Below are 6,000 nucleotides of genomic sequence, written 5' to 3'. Positions count from 1 at the left end.
TTGTGTATATATAGTTCGACTCGGAGTGTACCACTATGGTACATGTAATAGATAGTATGCCTCGGAGAGTACCACTACGCATGAAGATCGATCTTCATGCATGTACTACTTTATTCTGGTGCATCGACTTGATATGCATCGAAGAGTACTACTTATGCAATTACATGTGTGTTATATTATATGCACCAACTTGATATGCATCACCTTGATCTTCATGTACTACGTAAACCCAAATGCGTTTCTGGTGCATCGACGTGATACAAAACGCTCTGATACCCCTAAACCCCTCCTAAAACCCTAAACCCTGAATTCTCTGCCGTGGCAGAGATTTCTGTATTTTCTCTGCCGCGGCAGACAACCTTTGGTACCGGTTTGTAATACAAACCGGTACCAAAGCTCCGTCGCCGTGTGCTCTCCTGGGCGCCCACATGGATGCGCCATTAATACCGGTTCGTAAGGAACCGGTACGAATGGGGGGGGGGGGGCTTTTGTACCGGATCTTTTATACCGGTTGAGAAACCGGTGCAAATGGCCCTTACGAACCGGTATAGATGAGCGTTTTTCTACTAGTGTCTCTTGATCCTTGAAAACTTCCTCCACACCAAACTCGAGACAAACTCATTAGAGGGTTAGTGCATAACAAAAAATTCACATGTTCAGAGGTGACATAATCATTCTTAACACTTCTGGACATTGCACAAAGCTACTGAAAGTTAATGGAACAAAGAAATCCATCAAACATAGCAAAACAGGCAATGCGAAATAAAAGGCAGAATCTGTCAAAACAGAACAGTCCGTAAAGACGTATTTTTCTGGGGCACCAGACTTGCTCAAATGAGAAAACTCAAAACTAATGAAAGTTGCGTACATATCTGAGGATCACGAACGTAAATTGGCATAATTTTCTGAGTTACCTACAGATACTACTGTTCAAATTCGTGACAGCAAGAAATCTGTTTCTGTGCAGTAATCCAAATCTAGTATCAACTTTATCATTAAAGACTTTACATGGCACAACAATGCAATAAAACTAAGATAAGGAGAGGTTGCTACAGTAGTAACATCTTCCAAGACTCAAATATAAAACAAAAGTACTGTAGTAAAATCATGGGTTGTCTCCCATAAGCGCTTTTCTTTAACGCCTTTCAGCTAGGCGCAGAAAGTGTGTATCAAGTATTATCAAGAGATGAAGCATTGGATGCTCCATTATCTATAGTGGTATTAAGAGCTTTGTCAATTTTAGGCCTATAATAGTTTTTTGGCTTAGGCACCTTAGAGACATACATGAACTTTTGCTCCTTACCCACATAAGCTTTCTCCCTATAATTAAGAGAAGAAAAAGTTGAACCCAAAATTCCCATAGCTTCTTCAAGTTCACTAATCCTATGGGTTTGATTACCATGAGTAGCACAAGTTTCTAAGACGGAAATTCTCTCATTAATTCCTCCTAGAGATTCATCAAGTTTATCAGTGCTATTAAATAGTATTCCAAATTTAGTCTCAATGCTCGGAAGATTTTGCTCTATGGTCTCCATCTTTTTCATGACATCTTCAAGAGAGATTTCAATTTTAACTTCATTAACAGGTGGTTTTCCAAATAGACTCTCAATAATGCAACTAGCTTCTAAAGAAGGAGTGCCTAGGAAATTACCTCCCGCGAGACAATCAAGAACATACCTATTTCAACTAGAGATGCCAACATAAAAATTCCTGAGTAGAATAATAGTGGAGTGTTTCTTAGTGCACCTATTATGAGCATCACTAATTCTATACCAAGCATCTTTTAAACATTCTCCCCCTTGTTGCTTAAACGAACGAACTTCAACTTCAGGATTACTCATTTTAGTAGTAGTAAATAAAGTAAACTAGATAAAGTAAATGCAAGTAACTAATTTTTCTGTGTTTTTAATATGGCAAACAAGATAGTAAATAAAGTAAAACTAGCAACTAATTTTTGTGTGTTTTGTTTTAGTGCAGCAAACAAAGTAGTAAATAAAAGTAAAGCAAGACAAAAACAAAGTAAAGAGATTGGAGGTGGAGACTCCCCTTGCAGCGTGTCTTGATCTCCCCGGCAACGGCGCCAGAAAATATGCTGCTGGCGTACAGTTGACGTGGGAGTTGGATTACAACGGTGCCAGAAAGTAGCTTCCTTGTGACGGTAAAGCACTCGTCCGTTGGGAACCCCAAGAGGAAGGTATGATGAGTACAGCAACAAGTTTTCCCTCAGTAAGAAACCAAGATTTATCGAACCAGTAGGAGTCAAGAAGCACGTTGAAGGTTGATGGCGGCGAAGTGTAGTGCGGCGCAACACCAGGGATTCCGGCGCCAACGTGGAACCTGCACAACACAACCAAATTACTTAGCCCCAACGTGACAGTGAGGTTGTCAATCTCACCGGCTTGCTGTAACAAAGGATTAGATGTATAGTGTGGATGATGATGTTTGCAGAAAACAGTAGAACGAGTATTGCAGTAGATTGTATTCGATGTAAAAGAATGGACCGGGGTCCATAGTTCACTAGTGGTGTCTCTCCCATAAGATAAATAGCATGTTGGGTGAACAAATTACAGTTGGGTAATTGACAAATAAAGAGAGCATAACAATGCACATACATGTTATGATGTGTAGTGTGAGATTTATTTGGGCATTACGACAAAGTACATAGACCGCTATCCAGCATGCATCTATGCCTAAAAAGTCCACCTTCAGGTTATCATCCGAACCCCCTCTAGTATTAAGTTGCAAACAACAGACGATTGCATTAAGTATGGTGCGTAATGTAATCAATAAATACATCCTTAGATATAGCATTGATGTTTTATCCCTAGTGGCAACAGCACATCCACAACCTTAGAGGTTGCTGTCACTCCCCCAGATTTAATGGAGGCATGAACCCACTATCGAGCATAATTACTCCCTCTTGGAGTTACAAGCAATGACTTGGCCAGAGCCTCTAGTAGCAACGGAGAGCATGCAAGATCATAAACAACACATAGATGATAGATTGATAATCAACATAGCATAGTATTCCATATTCATCAGATCCCAACAAACGTAACATGTAGCATTACAGATAGATGATCTTGATCATGTTAGGCAGCTCACAAGATCCAACAATGATAGCACAATGAGGAGAAGACGACCATCTAGCTACTGCTATGGACCCATAGTCCAGGGGTGAACTACTCACACATCAATCCGGAGGCGACCATGGCGGTGTAGAGTCCTCCGGGAGATGATTCCCCTCTCCGGCAGGGTGCCGGAGGCGATCTCCTGAATCCCCCGAGATGGGATTGGCGGCGGCGGCGTCTCTGGAAGGTTTTCCGAATCGTGGCTCTCGGTACTGGGGCTATTATCGACGAAGGCTTAAGTAGGCGGAAGGGCGGAGTCGGAGGAGTCACGGGGGCCCCACACGCTAGGGCCGCGCGGGCCCCCCTTGGGCCGCGCCGTCCTAGTGTGGCGGCGCCCCGTGGCCCCACTTCGTCTCTCCCTAGGTCTTCTGGAAGCTTCGTGGAAAAATAGGCCCCTGGGCGTTGATTTCGTCCAATTCCGAGAATATTTCCTTACTAGGATTTCTGAAACCAAAAACAGCAGAAAACAACAACTGGCTCTTCGGCATCTCGTTAATAGGTTAGTGCCGGAAAATGCATAATAATGACATATAATGTGTATAAAACATGTGAGTATCATCATAAAAGTAGCATGGAACATAAGAAATTATAGATACGTTTGAGACGTATCAAGCATTGCTTATAGATTTCTTGTGGTGAAATCTGGAGTGGATGACATGAATGTTGGCACCATCTTTGAATCAAGAGATGCTACATTCTTTGAGGACATATTCCCTATGAGAGATATGCATGGCATGTCTGGTTGGGAATCTGATCCAATACATGAAACTCCTATGGAGTTTGATGAGGAATCTGATGATGAGAGTTCAGATTCTGATGAAGATGACAATGAAGCTCCCACAAGGAGTAAGAGACAAAGGACTGCAAAGTCTTTTGGTAATGATTTCATTGTGTATCTTGTGGATGATACTCCCACTACCATTTCATAAGCTCTCGCATCTCCTGAGGCAGACTACTGGAAGGAAGCGGTTCAAAGCGAGATGGATTCCATCTTGGCTAATGGAACGTGGGAGTTAATTGAGCGTCCTTATGGGTGCAAACCTGTAGGATGTAAATGGGTATTTAAGAAGAAGCTTCGAGCTGATGGTACTATTGAAAAGTACAAAGCTCGGCTTGTAGCCAAAGGCTATACCCAAAAGGAAGGCGAAGATTTCTTCGATACCTACTCACCTGTGGCGAGATTGACCACCATTCGAGTACTACTGTCATTGGCTGCCTCACACGGTCTTCTCGTTCATCAAATGGACGTTAAGACGGCTTTCCTAAATGGAGAGTTGGACAAGGAAATTTACATGGAACAGCCTGATGGTTTCGTACTACTAGGTCAAGAAAGAAAGGTGTGTAAATTAAAGAAATCTTTGTATGGTCTTAAACAAGCACCCAAACAATGGCATGAGAAGTTTGAAAGAACTTTGACTTCTGTGGGCTTTGTTGTCAATGAAGCTGACAAATGTGTGTACTACCGCCATGGTGGGGGTGAGGGCGTTGTCCTATGCTTGTATGTGGATGACATACTGATTCTTGGGACACGTCTAAAAGTGATTGAGGAGGTAAAAACCTTCTTATCTCGGTGTTTCGAGATGAAAGATCTTGGAGAAGCTGATGTTATATTAAACATCAAGTTATTGAGAGATGAGAATAATGGGATTACTCTTGTGCAATCTCATTATGTTGAGAAGGTGTTGAACAAATTTGGCTATGCTGATTGCAAATCTTCTCTCACACCTTATGATCCTAGTGTCTTGCTTCGAAAGAATGAAAAGGCAACTAGAGATCAATTGAGATACTTTCAAATCATTGGTTCACTCATGTATTTAGCTTGCGCTACGAGGCCTGATATCTCGTTTGATGTGTGCAAACTTAGCCGGTTTGTGGCCAACTCGGGAGATGATCATTGGCATGCTCTTGAAAGAGTGTTGCGCTATCTAAAGGGAACCATGAGTTATGGAATTCATTATACCGGGTATCCAAGAGGACTTGAAGGGTATAGTGATTCCAATTGGATTACTGATGCTAAGATGAAGGCCACAAGTGGATATGTTTTCACTCTTGGTGGTGGCGCTGTTTCCTGGAAGTCTTGCAAGCAGACCATTTTAACGAGGTCAACTATGGAAGCAGAACTCACAACATTAGATACAGCAACTGTCGAAGTGGAATGGCTTCGTGAGCTCTTGATGGACTTGCCTATGGTTGAAAAACCAATACCGGCCATCCTCATGAACTTTGATTATCAAAGTGAAAAGTTCTAAGGATAATATGAAAAGTTCCAAACATATCAAGAGGAGACTGAAGTCTGTCAGAAAACTGAAGAACTCCGGAGTGATAGCATTGGATTATGTCCAAAGTGCTAAAAATCTGGCAAATCCTTTCACAAAAGGACTATCAAGAAACATGATAGACCTTGCATCGAGGGAGATGGGTTTGAGACCCACTTGAGTTGCCGAGGGGGTAACCCAACCTATGTGATCAGAAATTCCGTGAACTAGGACCTGGGAAAAAAAACCGGAGCAACTGAGTTGAGAGAAAATTTAATACTCCCACTCCGCTGCAGATGCAATTCTCTCATAGCTATTGTAAGGCAGGTTGACAATGTCTTAATGTGTTCTGAGCGGCTCTTGACGAGCGAAGACGCCGTCCTACAGGGCGATCTTTTGAAGAACACACCTATATGAGCGACACTACTGGTCATAGTGTGGGAGATTTGGGTGAATCTCTAGTAAGCTCATGAAAGGCCGTGGAGTATGACTTATAAGCCCCAACCGAGGGGAAGGCTAAGGTAGCCTAGTACCGTGCCGATATTGAGTGAAACTTGCCGCACAAAGACTGACAATTCAAGGCATAGTCCATTGTTCAGTTATAGTCAAGCGTA

Source organism: Lolium perenne, chromosome 7 (assembly GCF_019359855.2).
Source record: "Lolium perenne isolate Kyuss_39 chromosome 7, Kyuss_2.0, whole genome shotgun sequence".
Classification (NCBI taxonomy): domain Eukaryota; kingdom Viridiplantae; phylum Streptophyta; class Magnoliopsida; order Poales; family Poaceae; genus Lolium; species Lolium perenne.
The sequence above is the reverse complement of the archived record's forward strand: the minus strand, read 5'-3'. Positions refer to the sequence as shown.